General features: G+C 45.3%; 1 protein-coding gene across 2 annotated transcripts in view; it reads left to right on the top strand.

Annotated features, from left to right (window-relative positions):
* Nucleotides 1-16,715, top strand: part of Skap1 (src kinase associated phosphoprotein 1) — a 300,844-nt gene that overhangs the window by 34,699 nt on the left and 249,430 nt on the right. The gene's annotated exons all lie outside the window — the stretch shown is intronic.

Here is a 16,715-nt window from a genome sequence, read left to right as displayed (position 1 = left end):
CTGAACCCAGGGTTTCCTGCATATTAGGCCAGTACTCTTACTGACTGAACTACCACATCCCCAGAGCCAAGGCTTTCTTTTTAAACTTGGAAGGATAGAAAATGTTTTCTTAGACAATACTTTTACAGGTAATAATGACAGAGTCCTCAGTGGCTCTGAATAAATACCCAGTAATAAAACTGCACTCACAATCTTTTAATTTTGTATCTTTAAGATTTTAGGTCGAAGTTCAAGGAAATATACTTTTAGTTTTCCCCAGTGCTGAACTCCTTAGTCAGAAAATGTGTTCTATCTGGAATAAAAAGGGGCCGGGGATGGTGGCACACACCTATAATCCCAGCACTTGGGAGGGAGAGGCAGGCTGATTTCCGAGTTCAAGGCCAGCCTGGTCTGCAGAGTAAGTTCCAGGACAGCCAGGGTTACACAGAGAAACCCTGTCTCGGAAAACCAAAAAAGAAGACTAAAAAGGGGAAAAAAGATATGCAAGTCGGAAGAGGACGAGAAGACACGGGTTCACTGGGAGGGCAGAAAAGAATAAAGGTGGTAGTGTGGGGCAGGGGGAACACTATCCAAGTAAATACAGATATAAAATTATGAAATGAAAAAGAAAAGAATAGAAAAGTGCTGGCTGGGTGGGGCATGCCTATAATTCCAGCCCTAGGGAGGCAGAGGCAGACAGATAGCCACAGTTTGAGGCCAGCCTGGGCTGCATAGTGATTCCCAGGTCAGACGGCCGTGTGTGCCTTGTAGTCTCAGGAAGCTGAGGCAGGAGGATAGCTTGGGCCCAGGTGTTTGAGGCCTATCCTGGTCAACATCATCAAACCCCATCTCAAAGAGAGAAAGGCAGAGGAGAGGGAAAAAGAGAGGACAGGAGGATAAGCGGAAGGAAGGGGAAGGATTTTGCAGTGTGACGCAGGCGGCGGGCAGGCGATGCTTGTACCGTCAGGTAAGCGAAGCCATTAGAATATCTTCAATAAGCTGCACGCTGCCTTTTAACTAATGAGTTAGGTCCCTGAGATTTGCTTTCCTCCTCTTAGAATTTGAGTCTTCATTATCACTCAGGCACATTCCTATTATCTAGTCGGTGTGGATTTGTCTCTGTCTCGGAAAATCCTCGGCGTCAAATTTTTAATGCATGGAGCCTTCCTATTGTCTGTAAGTGGAGATGCTTAATCCGTTCATTGTGTGAAAAGATCATTTGTATGAAAGCGCTGTCTTCATTTCACGACCGTTTGCTTTGCCCTTGATTTAAGTCTCATTAGGTCCCCAGCTAGTCTTTTGTCCCAGAGATATGCTGTGTTTTCCTGCTTATCAAAGGCCAGTGGGGGAAGATGCCTCTCTACTGTTCATCTGTTTGTGGGTTTCCAGGAACCTTGTGGCTTGGAGCCTTCCTGGTTGTGGTTTTCTGTAATTTGCATGCTTCCCTTATTTCTGGTATAGACCCACCCTGGAACCACTTTCTGTGATTCAGTGGCACTGGAGCCGAGGAGGGGAGGGGAGCATCGGAGAGCTCAGGGTCAGCTGACAGGAGCCAGACTCTTTGTTCTAATGCCGTTTCTATAACCTTGACCGAATCTCTTGAAGGTTCTAATGATGACCTTAGCTTCCTTTCTAGATTGCCTGTCGGAATTTTGTTTTTTATTTTTAATGAAAACAAACGCTTTGAAAATGCAAGCACTATTATTGGAAAAACAAATGTTTATTGTGCGTTTAAAAACAAAGCAAGCATTGCTTACTAAACCTTGAAGCCTCTCTTAGATTTCCTTTATGATGTCACTCTGTTTTTGTTTTGTTTGTTTTGTGTTTTTCAGCTTGAAAAATGATTGAGGAAGCTTCATTTCTTGGGATTTTATTTGGTTTCATGATTCCGTTGAAAATGAGTTGAGCCTAACATGGGGTTTTATCATTGCACTACTAGAATCATTTCTTCTTTGTGGAGCTGTTCTCCCACTGTGTAGCCTCATCTTGTCTCCTGAAGTGCAGCGCTAGCAGGGCTGATAATGAACCCTGGTCCTTATCACGCTCAGCAAAGGCTTCAGAGAAGACGGGAAAAATCAATCCCACAGGAACCTCTGCATGCTCATATCCATATTTAACCCCGTGCATTTAAAATGGAAATGAGCTATCTCAGGGCTTCAGTTTTTTGATTTACACAAGATGTCACCACCTCCTTGGCAATGGGGATGTTTTACAGACCAACCGCTGACTGGTTTGGGAAGATCTCAGCCTATTGCCCAAGGGCTGATGTTGCTTCTTCATATTTCTTTCAAAACACTCAGCCCTGTCTTGCAATGACTTTGATTTTCTGGGCTTCAAAGGGTGCCCCTTCCAAGGCCAAACTTCTGAAGGGGGAAAAAAATCAGCGTAAGAGAACAGCCTGTGAAGGAACAGCTATCCCTGTCTGCAATTGGTGTAATCAGGTGATTAATAGGGAATTTACAAGCCGGTGATACCGTGGGCTTGTGAAGAAACTCCAATATGATGTAGTGCTATGTGCTACATAGAATCTGCACTTGGAGTCACCCAGTCAGCCCAGCCTTCAATAGCTTTGCTGGGAACGCACTGTGGCCAGTATAAGATTAATAATTAAACTCTCCAACGCAAGCTCCCTCTTGACTTTGTGAGCCTTGTGAAGGTTTTCTCGATAATTTACCCAAAAAACCATTTGTGCTCACATGCCCTCCAATTAGCTATTTCTCTAATTAACGAGTGACTCATTTGTGAATCCTGCCCTAACCACAGGCCCGTTTTTTCCATTTTGTGAATTGGGACTTATCGTATCTACCAAGTGCTTTTTGTTTTTTTTGTTGATGAGAGAACGGATGCCCAAGACATTACTCAAAGTAGCAGAATTAATAAAAGATTAAGATGTAGAATTCAGGATGTCTAATTGGTTAATTTATTCAGCTAAATCATTAAAAATGAAATGGCATCTTTCAAAAGATTATTGGTTCAAAAGAATTATTGATAATTGCTGAAGTCTAGTTAATTATAGTCCTACAAAGTGTTTGTGTATGGAATATACTGCCGGTGCTTATGTCTGGACAATACGATGGGTGGGCACTATGTAACAAGCAAGCCTAACAAGCTATGAATCTTGAGTCTAGGTTGTGGCTAGATATGGAGCTTATTTCAACTTTTATGCATATTTGAAAGTTTTTATAACACAGTAGTATAAAAATATCCAGTTGGTTTGACTTAGCAATTTAGAAACCATTGACTTCATTCACTGTGGTCTTGAAAAATCACAGACTTCCTTAATTTGAAATGTAATAGCACATATTTGAGGTTTTTAAGAGTGATGGTTTTCTAGGAATAACTTGATTAGTTTTGGTTAATCTTGAGCTCAGGGATAATCCTCTAGTTTGTTATTACTGACATAAGTAACAGGAAGTAGCTAACTTTTATTATACTTCTTTAAAACTTCTAGGCCAGCAATTATTGAGAGTGGAAATTCGATTCAAACATTCTGCCCAGGAGATCTTGAAATTTTGATTTTTTTTTAAAAGGAAAGGCAATTTCTGACTTTTCTCATAAATTTGATAAAAGGAAAGCTAATATGAGATTGGTAGTCCAGTAGGAAATGGAAGTCAATTTTACATTTTTTAAATCATTTTATGGTATTACAAATGACAGAGGTCAGAAACAAAGCCCTTATTCTTTTATTGAACTAGAATTGAAAGTGGCAGTAAATCATTTTGGCCCCAAGTGCAGTAAATGTTATCACTAAAACATGTTCGGGGGGGTATTAGGACAGTCTCTCAAGCACCAGAGACGAGAGTTCACAAAACAAAAACTGATTCCTTCTCTGTCCTTATCGTGAAGTTATTAGATGTACAGGAGATGAAAGTATCCTGGTTCTAAGAGGACAGGGAATGGAGTCTGCGTTGAAAACCAATAACGTCTTTATTCTGGTGAAGCGAAATGCAGCAAATGAGTGGTAGGAGTTCCTCTGCAGGGAGCTCAGGGATGAGGGCTCCTGAGCCAGCCCCAGGGCTGAGGGATCCAGGACTCACAGTGTAGTGAGATGCTGAGGGAAACAGGAGGGGTGGAAGTGATGTTGTTCATCAGAAGAACTTTTGGGGAACTGGAGAGATGGCTCAGTGGTCAAGAGCACTGGCGACTGATCTGGGTGAGAGGGGAGGTGGGGAGGGGTACTGGGAGGAGTGGAGGGAAAAGAGCCCTGGCTGCTCTTGCAGAGGACCTGAGTTCGATTCCCAGCACTACAGGGTAGCTCACAACTGCCTGTAACTCCAGTTCCAGGAGTTCTGATGCCCTCTTCTGGTCCCCTGCAGGCACCAGGCATGCAAATGGTGCATACACCGGTATGTAAATAGTACATAGACATACATGTAAGCAAAATACCCATACACATGAAATAAAATAAAAACATTTTTAAAATGAAAAAGAAGAAAGTCAGAAGGTTTTATTTAACAAGGAGATTAAACCGGCACCACCGGCTTCTTCTTTGCTGTGAGAACCTGATAGGAGTGAGCAAGTCCACCTGGGAAAAACCAATCATGCTGGAGTGTGCGGTGTGATTATGCTTCAGAATTTTGTGTAAATGAAGCAGGTTGGCAGGCATATGTTTGCTGATCCAAAAAAAAATGATTAAAATTCAGAATAAGTGCGACTCTTGTGAAATTAAGTTTTCGGGTTCCAGCCAGTGTTCTGTACGGCCATATGCTATAACCAGAATTAATTGCTGTTCCCAGCCTCTTATTCTCTTACTGAATACTTAGGTGCCCTGTTTGAAACACCAGAGGTTCCACAGATGCACTTAATCACACGAGCTAGCCGGCTGACAAGTTTGGGAAGTGTGTGTAGCTAACAATTGCTTGAAGAAACTTCTAATGTCTTCTCGCTTCCCTTCTGTGCGCCACCTCTCACTCTGTGCTCTTTACAAATATACACATACTAGTATTCATTAACATATTAACTAATATATATTTAATATGCTAAAGTTAGAAAATGGATGGGTGGATAGGGAGTTTAGAAAGGGATGAAAGAGTGTAAGTAGAAAAGGTGAAGCAGGGGATAGTCCTTGCTCATGTTCAGCTCCTTGGTGCCCCTGGAAACCTGGCAATTCAGAGTCCCAGGCTCCAGGCCAGCAGACCTACTGAAACGGAATCTGCATTGAATGAGTCTGATCTAACAATCTAAGTGAATCTCTGACAAAAACCTTCAAGATTCCCGTCTCTGTATTGGAGTCTCACGGGAGCGTACACACCAGTCACTTATTCCCTTCCTCTCTGCCGCCAGCTCTCTACCTCTGGCTACCTTCCCTGTTCTTCCTTATCCCTGCCACTCTGCCATTTCCTAACCGATACCTTCTGGATTCTCCCCCGAGTCTTCCAGAACCCATGTCCTGTTGCAACCAGACCCACTGGATCCCCAACCTCTTTCCTCCCTCTGTGTGTGTGTGTGTGTGTGTGTGTGTGTGTGTGTGTGTGTGTGTGTGTGTGTGTTTGTTTTCCAGAAGTGCTGTTGGCATTTTTCAAGCTCCTTGCTGCCACTTCTAGACCCTCACTATTCAGTCTCTTTCCCTTTGAGGTCTGGCCTGGTGGCTTTGCAATACTTATACCTCTGTCGCCAATCTTTGGCATCCAGGATCCTTCCTCACAATATTTGAGAACTGGTTCGTTTGTTTGTTTTTCAGACAAGGTCTTACTGTATAGCTCTGGCTGACCTGGAACTCACTATGTGGACCAGGCTGGCCTTAAACTCACAGAGATGACTGCCTCTGTGTCCCCAAGTGCTGAGATCAAAGGAGTGCATCACCATGCCCCATACCCTGCTGAGGACGGAAGCATTGACAGACTGTCACGGTGACTCTGCTCCTGCTAAAGTTAGATGGTCCCCTCCTCATCACATCTCTCTGAACATTACGTGAATGTGCTCAAACCCCTCCTCAGGTTAAAAACACGGTAGGTCTTAAGGAGTCTTCCCCTCCCTAGCTGCTCTCTTTTCTCTTGTCCTGAACAGGCAGACATCTTGAAGTCTAGATGGTTCACATCTGCTTTCCTCTTCTCTGCTCCAACCTGGGCTATTTATGACCCCTTAATGCATCTTCTTCTCTAATAAAGTTACTCTCCTGATGGTCCAGTCACTCCAGTTGACACTGCCGGTGTTTACCTTCTTCGGTTCTCCAAGTATGGGACTGCGTGGATTCCTTTCCCTCTCTCAGAAATTCACAAGCCTGCCCCACTGTGGATCTCCCTGTCTTCCGCTGTGTCTGTGCTCTTTCTTCAGGCTCCCGCTTGAGCTTATTTTGCGGCTCCGCCCGCTTGTTTCTTTCCCCGGGCGCTCAGTTCTATAGCTCAGCGGCAGTTTCGTCTTCAGGGCACCCAGCAGCATACTGGATGGCTCCTAATGGGTTTTTCATGAAACCTCCGGCTTCCCAGAGCTGTGAGAGCTCCTGCTGGTTCTCCATTCTTCTAGCCCAGGGATGAGTCACGATGCTGCCAGCCATTTTGCTTTGGTTCCGGGGTTTCTGTGGAATATAGTTTGGGCCACCGAAATGTAGGGTGAAGACCCCTGTTAGTCTCTCTCAGGGACGTCCTGCACTTGGGAGACAGCAGCACTGACAGTGATCTGCAGCAGCAATCTTTAGACACTGCTCCGCTCTTGGTGTTCCATTGGGAGGATAGGAAGAGCCGGGTTCGGGACCAGCTCTGGAATCAGCCTCTAGACTTTCTGTTTTGTGGGAAAATATAAACCCCTATATCCATGTCTAAACGCCTGTCAGTTAGGTTTTCTGTTCTTGTTGCTGGAAGATTCCAGACTGGCCTGGTTGTTGGTGTTCCACTCGCCCATGGGTCTTCGGCTGTTATGCTTGGGCTGGGCTCTCGGAGCCCTGGGGTCATTCCTGATTTCTCTGTTGTCTATCAACAAGGCCTATTGACTTTCACCCTAAGTGTATGTTCCAATTCGTATCCATTCTGTCACTGGCTGACCATTAACCTTCACAAAATGGCTCAAGTATTGTGTGATCCCTCCCTCCCTCCCTCCCTCCCTCCCTCCCTCCCTCCCTCCTTCCTCTCTTTCTTTTTGAGGCAGAGTCTTGCTATGTAGACCAGCTGGTCTCCAATTCATAGATACCCACTTTCTTCTGTCTCCTGAGTGACGGGATTAAAGGTTTGCGTCACCCATCATGTCTCTGCCTCAGCTCTGCTATTTCTGTTTATTCTGGTTTGTTTTCTTCCTCCATTTTGTTAAAAGAGCCAACGTTCACAACACACTAATTCAATCATCTGTGCTATAGGAAAGTTACTGATACAGACTGACAACCTATAAGTAAAAAAGTGAGTTGAAAAAATATTAAACCTCACAGTGAAAAATCCCTGAAAACAACAATAACAGGAAGATCAAAATGTCCAGGGTAGTAATTTCTGGCAGGTGGAGCTTAACATTTTTTTTTGTTGTTGTTTATTTGTATTTTCTGACTCTCTGTGGCGGTGAATATTTATTTAATAACAAGCTACCGATATTCAAGTCCTTCACAGTTTTAAAAGCGGGCAGAGCTGGACACGCTGGAAGGGATTTGGTTCCCAGGTGGGATAAGGGGTACTGAGACGAAGGAGCTGGAGGGAGTGGAAATGGAGCTTTAGCTGTACAGTTTGGCCCAGGTCACTCTGTGTAAACAAGCCGCTGTATCTGGAAGTGTTTTATGCTATGCTTCAAAACACACACACAAAAGTGAAATCAATTTTGGGCCATGTGAAATACCGTCCTTTGAATACTTCCTGATGAGCTGGGGATTTTTTTTTTTTTTTTTTTTTTTTTTTAAGTAAAGGAAGTTCACTGCCAGGGTCCTCATGAAATGAGGTATCACTGACAGAGCAACTTCCGTTTCTGAGCTGTTATCCCTTTGAGCTAACACAGGATGAATTCTTCATTAGAAGGGGATTAGCACACTCTCTAAGCCTATTTAGCAAGGCATTTGTATTTGTCCGACCACTTTTCCAAGCCCTGGTGTTTGAGTAAACCATTCACTTCCTCCTTCTCAAAACATCAGTCACTGTGATTGATTTTTATGTTGGTCATAAAGAGAAATGGAATCAACTAAAAGCGGGTGAGGATTACAGGGTGGAAGTGGTTAATTTACTTAACAATATGTATCGGCCATTTGTTTATCCTGGGCTTGGTGCCAGGTGATCAAGACAGTGTCACGGGACATATACTTGTTTTCCAAGCCGTTCTGGAACCAGTCAGTGGCCAGAGTCATCATGGACACTCCTGCCCACAGATGTTGCTCCCAGAAGGCCTCAAATGTTTGGTTTTCATTTATTTTGTGTGTGGAGTTTGGCCACTTAGAGAATCGTTGGTATTTAACATCCTCTTTTAAAATATAAATTCACCTAGAAAGGTAAGAAATTCTGTGTTGTTCAGTTTTCAGTCCTGTCCAATGATTTCCTTCTAACTTTTTCATTTTTCTGAAATGAGCAAATCCTGTGACTGAGAGTAAGTGATTTGTGAATGCCTACCCCACAACGGCATGCATAGCACCACCTCCAAGAATTAGGGGACACTGAAGAACAGGGAGTGGAAAGATTGTGAGAGCTGGAAGATGGGGAGGAGGGCTATGAACCCCCATCTTTGGGCATTGTCTTGGTCAGTGTTCTATTACTGTGAAGAGACACCATGACCACGACAACTCTTATAAAGGAAAGCATTTAACTGGGGCTTGCTTACAGTTCAGAGGTTTCATCCATTGTCACCACGGTGGGACATGGCAGCATCAGCTGGACTGGATGCTAGAGAAGTAGCTGAGAGTTCTACATCCAGATCTACACGCAGCAGGAAGAGAAAGATACTGGGCCTGACTTGAGCTTATGAAACCCCAAAGCACACTCCCAGTGACGCATGCCCTCCAACAAGGCCTCACAATCCCTCTCAAATAGTACCAATGACCAAGCATTCAAATATATGAGCAAACCTAGGGGGACCATTCTTGTTCAAACCACCACAGGCGTGGCATGGCCATTACATTCATGGACTCACAGTAGCTGTGGTTGCCTGCATGGGTCTTGTAGAGGACTGGGCCCATCATCGTTCAGCCATGGATGCAGGAGGCACTTTGGGGACACGATTGGCCAGGTCCCTTCTCAGGGAGCTATTGGCAGTTGCCAGCCTCTGTGGGAGGAACAGTCGGAGTCTTTAGTGATGTAGTCACTGGTGAATTGTTTATGCTTCCTGCTTCAGTGGTTGTTTCCATAGTCATCCCTTCTCAAGAGAGCCTGGTTAAACCCTGTGGCTCACCAAACAAAAGAGACATGTAAGTGTAAAGGGGATCTGTTGGGAGTGGGGATTCGTGGGGATTGGAGGGGAGAAGGGGATGAACAGGACCAGAATTTATTGTATACATGTATGAAATTATCAAAGAATAAATGAATTAAAGAGAGGCCCAGAGAGAAATATAGGCTGAGCCTGGGAAATGAAACACTTGAAGATGGAAGAGGCAAGTTTGTGACATTCCCCTCTATTTTAAGTCTTATATTTCATTTTTTAAAAAGATTTTTAGGCTGGGCGGTGGTGGCACACGCCTTTAATCCCAGCACTTGGAAGGCAGAACCAGGTGGATCTCTGTGAGTTCGAGGCCAGCCTGGTCTACAGAGCGAGATCCAGGACAGGCACCAAAACTACACAGAGAAACCGTGTCTTGAAAACGCGCGTGTGCGCGCACACACACATACACACACACACATTTCTAAAACTTACTTATAATTAGGTGTATTTGTGTGTATCTCTGTGTGGGTGTGTGCACACAAATGCAGGTACCCTCAGAGGCCAGAGATGTCAGCTGTCCTGGAGCTGGAGTTAGAGGCGGCTGTGAGCTGCCTCACATGGGGACTGGGATCCAAACTCAGGTCCTGTACAAGGGGAGTTTGTGCTTTCAATCACTGATCTATCTCTTCAGTCCTTTTTATTTACTTATTTTATTGTGCTACAACAAATGTTTCCAGATTCTAAAGACTGAAGAAATGAGAAAACACAATGGCTGTAGGTGTGTTGAAGCCCACTTGTGAGCAGTATAGTGTGAGCTAGGGACATGGAGGCTCAGTACACAAAGGATCTGAGTCCTCAGGAAGATGAAGACATCAGACGCTGTCACAGCTGCTGCAGAAGGCGAATCATCACAGCCTGTGCTCATGCACACATATCAGGCACCATCCCTGGGTCTAAACTTCCACAGATTAACTTATTTAGTTTTTACAACAGGTATTCGAGGTGTGCACTGTTAGACTCTCCATTTAGCGGACGAGAGATTTGAAGTTCAGAGAAGTAACTCATGTGTTCAGGGTTGCACAGCATGAGACTCTGGAACTGAGATTTTAATCCATGTCATGTCCAGCCTTTAGTGAGACTCAGTTATAAAAAGAATAAGGAACTGGCACTGTTCAGTCACTTCAGAAAAGCACAGGTTGCTAAATCTTACCTATTACTTGTGTGCAGCGTCAACATCAAAAGGAATAACAGCAGTTTATTCATCTATAGGCTCGACAACAGGTTGCTGAGCATATACTACACACAAAGTGTTTTTGGGGTGAACACAACACAGGCCTTTCAGAGCAAGAGACACCGAATGCCTATATAAGACTCTAATTTGTAGGGTTATTGTTATGTGATGAAAGTGTCTAACACAATACCAGTTAGTAATAGATACTCAACAGATGGTTCCAAGAAACTTACAACCCGATGGGAAAGATAAGAAAGCATGCACAGGTAACTAAAATTCAGGATACACCAAGGCAAAGGCTATGGAAAGGGAGCAGACAGGTAGTTCTGGAAATGCTCAGAGAAGAATCCCACTTCTGGTTGGAGGGCTGAAAAAGCTGTCGGCAGTGAGTCGGCGTCACTGCCGTGGTGAAAGGTGTGGGGTTTTCGGTGAGATACACTGCACACAGTAATAACATATGCCTAGATGCGGAGGAGATGGAGGTGAGGTGTGTCTGGGAATCAAAGCACCATGGGAAACGTGGCTAAAAAGACAGATGGAATCCAATTGTGGAGAGTTTGGGCTGGATTTGGGGGGAAAAGCAGGATGCAGGGGAGGAGCATGCTGAGGAAGGATGCTTTATAGAGTTTTAGACAGTATTCCGGTCTTTGGTATCAGGGTTGAGGCCACTGAGAGGCAGAAGATGGAAAGAGAAGAATGTAAAGGTTTTTCTGAGTTCCTATGTTCAGAAAATGAGCAGATTCTCCTTTGCTACTCCTTCTGTAGAGTCCCAGCTTTGATGATGCACATAAAACACAGCATATGTAATAGACAGCATTTCCTATGTACTGTGACCCTTGTGTCTGTAGGCAGATGCATTCTAAACGGCTGACTGTGCTTCAGCTTTTGAAATGTGATTGACTTGTAGGTTGACTGTTTACTATGCCTCAATCTGTTAAGAAAATTGACTAGATCTTTGAATCTGACCCTGACAACTTACTACCATCCATTATTTTGTTTCATGAAGCAAAGTCCAAACACCTGGAAATGAACTTTTGAAATCTAGCGTATTTGTGAACTGGGATGTCCTGTTTAAAATTTACTTAGCAGCCAAGTGGTGGTGGTGGTGCACGCTTTTAACCCCAGCACTCAGGAGGCAGAGGCAGGCAGATCTCTGAGTTCAAAGCCAGCCTGATCTACAGAGTTCCAGGACAACAGGATTACATAGTGAGACTATGTCTTGAAAAAACAAAAAATAATATAATAAAATAAATGAAAATTTCTTAGTAGGCAGTAATTGACAGAGCGTGTGTGTGTGTGTGTGTGTGTGTGTGTGTGTGTGTGTGTGTGTGTTTGTGTGTGTGTGTACACGTGTGCACCCATGCATGTGTCATGGCATATGTTTGTAGGTCAGAGGGCAACCAGAGGAGGCTAAGCTGAATCTACCTTGAGTCTAAACCCCTCATCTTTTGCTATGTTTCAAACAGTCCCTTGTTTGCCACAGTACATACCAAACTGGCTGGCCCGGGAGATTCTGGGTATCCTCCTATCTCCACTTCCCACTTCACTGTAGGAGTTCTGGGATTACAGATGTTCAAACTGCATCTGGCTTTAAGTGGGGTTCTGGAGCCCCGACTCTGATCTTCATGTTTACACAGCAAGCGCCTTCCACACTGAACCATCCCCCACCCTCCCAACCCCCCCCCCATCCTCAACTGAATTGTAGCAATGAAAGGGAAGGAATGAAAAGGGGTGTTATCATGAGCAGAGGCGTTGGTGAGAAAGAACTCTCAGCATGACTAGGGGTGATTGCGGGGGGGGGGGGGGGGGGGGGGGGGGGGTCTGGACCAGCAGTGCCTAGGACCTGATGGCCACTGACAGCATCCCAACCCTCTGGGGTAGGGAATCGAGGGTGTGCTTACGTGCTGCCTTTTGTGTTCAGAGTGTCCTGGCAGTGTCTCACGACATTTCTGAAAGCAGAGAACCCCTCAAAGGTAGGGCAGATCTGGAAGGCCCGAGATCGAACCACCGGGGGCCTCTGGCCTGTGTTGATACAGCCACAAACCTAGTTGTGCTCCTTAGTTTTGGGATCAAAGTCTGTCCCACTGTATGATTTAGAGACTTGAGACCTGATGTCAGGGTCCAGCTCCTACTGCATTAGCTCTGTACAAAGAAATCAATGAAGAAGAGGGATGAGCTAGTGTGGAACCACGTAAGGAAGGAAGAAGCGAGGTTGAAGACACATCAGTAAGCAGGCTGAGGTGAATGGAGGAAAACTGTGAGAGACCGTTTTAAAGTGATTTCTGAATTTTTGTATGTACGTCTCTGTTCTTGACCAAAAAAAAAAAAAAAATGTACAGAGGAGTGGGAGTCTTAATGAGAATTTCAGCAGTCCTTAGGTGACAGAGAAAAGCTTGCTTTTCAGTCTGATTCTGTGTGTTTATTCAGATTTCTGTGAAACATGAGGGAGGGAAATAATATTACATCTTTAATTAGAAGTCTGTTGTTATTTTTCAATTAATCTGCGTCAGTAGCCTTAGCGTTTGTATTAAATCATTTTCCTCGTGAAGGCTTTTAACGAGGAGACAAATGGATTGTATTTATATATTGGATACTTGTATTTGGTCGTGACTTTTGAAGCATGCTTTTGCTGGTCATTTTGCGGTTAGTCTTTGAAGCCAAACTTTGGCAAACAAGCAAACAAACAAACAAACAAAAACCCGTCTTTGTTTGGATTGAGGGATTGATTTATTTATTTAGAAGACAGGGTCTTAGAATAGAAGAACCCAGGCTGGTCTTGAACTTGTAACCCTCTGGCCTTAGCCTCCCAAGTGCTGGGATTGTAAGTGTGTGTCATTATACCTAGCTACCTGATGAAGACTTTAATTTAGCAAAGCAGTCTTAATTTTAGCTTCCTTCCTCCTACCATACTCATGTTCTCCCCCTGCCTTGCTTTTGTGTGAGTAGCCTAAGTAAAGTGAAGGCACCCCATGTTTATCTTATTTGGAATAAATCTGTGCTCTTGCCTAGTCTACAGCGTGGCTTGGGGTGCACTGTCTCTCTGGCGCCGTCCCCTCTCCCTGAGATATACTGTACAGCTGCTCGGAGCTCAGAGCGCTCTCCTGCTTCTGACTTAGCAAGCATTTATCGAAGACAAGCTCTAGGCCATTTCCTCTTTCAGCTCAAGGGCATCGACAGTAAGATTATAACGCAGTGGGATAGAGTGCGCAGGTGTGCCGTGGGCGTGGCTAACACAGGAGACTGAGCTGGGCCTCGGAGCTCCAGCAAGTGTCTGCAGAGGAAGGCCGCACGAAGGGAAAGGAAGGTATGATGGCAGCAACTCGTGACAGCAGAAACAGGAGCGGGAGACTTTGCTCCTCCAGAGCTGGGATGAGGCATTGAAGGATTTGCAGCAAGAGCCTTTGAGGTCATTAGAATAATGCTGGTGCTAATGACATGAACAGCTGATGTTGATTAGAAGCCTGCCAGGTGCCAGGTGTGACGTTCAGTTCTTTATGAGGATTGCCTCCGTTAATTATCAAGAATTATATGAAACAGGGATGATTTTTATTTCTATCTTAAAGATGAGGAAATGGGGCCTGTATCTCAGGTCTCGCTGTTAAAAGATAGAACCGGGACTCCCTCCAGACCTTCTGGATAGCCTTGGCTCTTCACAGTTGCTACATTAACCTTTCCATAAGCGTTGAAGATACAGGGTCAGAGGGACCGAGATGAGGGCAGATGGACCACTTAGCATCTGGCTATACTGGACTTCGTGGTGCATTCTGAGGGCTCGGATGAATGGATTCGGTGTCTGCAGAGATGGCTTAAAAGGATGATAAGGAACTTGGCTTGGTGACTAACGGGATGTCCACACCAACAGAGGAAGAGGTAGAAAAAGGATTCCTAGTTCTAGCTGGATGAGCGGTGAAGCCATATGTTGGCATAAGGGACACAGCAGCAGGAGAGATTTGGGGACTTCCGGAACGACGGGTGACTATTCTTCACAGAGAAGAGCTGACCAATAGTCTCTCCTGCTTCTGAACGTTAGAAAACAGTTAGCAAGCGTGGACACTGTAGTCAAGTCTCAGGCCACTGGTTTCTTCCCAGGGCAGCCTGAGCGCCATGGCTTGTTTCTCCAGTCTCTTCAAACACTCTTGTCCTTTTGCCTCACAAGCCTAGACAAGTCCTAACCTTGATAGGCTCAGCTGTCCAACTTCCTTGCGTTTACACTTGGGTAGCTAGTTGGGGCCAGAGGAAAAGGACGCAGTTGAATTGCCACCACAGTAAATCCTAGTCTCCAACCACAGATGAGCACGGAGTGATGGTTGGCAATTAGTTCACAGGCTCCAGTCAGCAACTGCTTCCGTTGGCCTCAGTACCCACCCCTGACCCTTTTCAGCCTTTGCCTCATCATACCACCTCCCACCAAAGGGCACACAGGCTTTTGGGTTGGAGCTCATCCAGTACCCTGCTCTTCCCCCTCCTCAAACATACCTGCTTTGGGGTGTTAAGCTGGTCTCTGCCATCTGCTCTACTGACCGACCTGCCTGGGCCTGCCCGCTCTGTCCTGTGACCTTCCTTTCCCCTACCCCACTAGGTGGCTGCTTCTGTCTGACCCCGAACACCCCCTTAGTATTCTTCTTCTGCAGCAAAATGACAAGTATCCACCTTATCCAGGCCTGGACACTTCTGGGTCCCAGGTTGTTGATTTTTTAAAATCATTTTGGTGTTCTGGATCAATCACACAACTTCCACACAATTTGACTGTTTTAGGCAAACTGGTCCAGGTTTGAGGTTTTTGTGTCCTTAGTCCCTCACGGCAAATAGCCGGCACTTATTGACCTCATGGTTGTGGAGAGAATGAACTCAGTGTTTGTAACCTGAGATGGAGTGGAGTGAGACACACATGTGGGTCACCTGGATGAGTTCCAAAATGGTGAAGCTGGAATATCTTTGTGTGTAACTGTTGTCACCAGGTGAATAATAGGGCCATGTTCCTAATAAGGAAAATACCAAAAATATGCTAGTAAGAAGTGTTTGACCAAGAAGATTTTTTTAAAGATGAATTTGTTTATTATGTATACAGAAGAGGGCGCCAGATCTCATTACAGATGGTTGTGAGCCACCATGTGGGTGCTGGGAATTGAACTCAGGTCCTCTGGAAGAGCAGTCGGTGCTCTTAACCTCTGAGCCATCTCTCCAGCGGCCCCTCCCCCCCAAGAAGATTTTGAAGTGATCTTTTTTAATAGCAACCATTTCATTTTCAAACAAACAGTCTACTTTCAAACCTGTCCCTGATGCTGCACAAGATTAGCTAAGGTGGCCACACAATGTGGACTTGTAAATTCCTGTGGTTGTTGGGGTGGGAGGCTGGAGATGGATGGCTTAGTGGTTAAGAGCGTGCAATGCTCTTCCAGAGGTCCAGAGTTCCATTCCCAGCACCCACATCAGGTGTCTCACAACCACCTCTAGCTCCGACTCCAGGGGACCCACCTCCTCTGACCTCCGTGAGATTTAAAAACCATTCCACATCCTTCAGGGACACCCCCTAAAGGGGAAGGTAAAAAGTAAATCCCTGTGGTGCAGCCGATAGCTCCTGTGTCGCCACTTTTCCCGTCTGTAAATTGAAGGCTGAGTTAAATGATCTGAAAGGTCCTCATGATTGTAAAACCCACTGAGTGTTCGGGTCTCAGTCACAAGGTCCCCCAGCTGTCATTTGTTTACAGCAGGGTGTCCTGGTGGTCGACGTGAATCCATCCGGTGCCAGAAATAAAGTCAAGTCTCCTACCATCAACGATGACAAAAATCACAGAGACAAAAGGTTTAAAATATGATGATCAGCCGGGCGGTGGTGGCGCACGCCTTTAATCCCAGCACTCGGGAGGCAGAGCCAGGCGGATCGCTGTGAGTTCGAGGCCAGCCTGGGCTACCAAGTGAGTTCCAGGAGAGGCGCAAAGCTACACAGAGAAACCCTGTCTCGAAAAACCAAAAAAAATAAATAAATAAATAAAATATGATGATCAGCTGGAGTGCTACGCGTGTGAGCATCCTGTGTTGCCTCCAGCACTCAGGCTTGGAACCAGAGGTACCTGTGACTGTCCTCTGCCATCTGCCTGTGGCCTGCCTCCCAGTCTTTGATCAATCTCTTGCCTTTTCACTCCTTTTCAAGGAGCTTCTCAACGGCCTCGAGCTCCTCTGCCTCCCAAGCACGTTGCATATCGCTGCCAGATTTGACCTCAGCAGACAGCACCTCACCCCGGAACTCAAGCAAACA

Source organism: Peromyscus californicus, unplaced genomic scaffold (genome assembly GCF_007827085.1).
Source record: "Peromyscus californicus insignis strain IS unplaced genomic scaffold, ASM782708v3 Scaffold_3__1_contigs__length_106647218, whole genome shotgun sequence".
NCBI classification, from domain to species: Eukaryota; Metazoa; Chordata; class Mammalia; order Rodentia; family Cricetidae; genus Peromyscus; species Peromyscus californicus.
The sequence above is the reverse complement of the archived record's forward strand: the minus strand, read 5'-3'. Positions and strand labels throughout refer to the sequence as shown.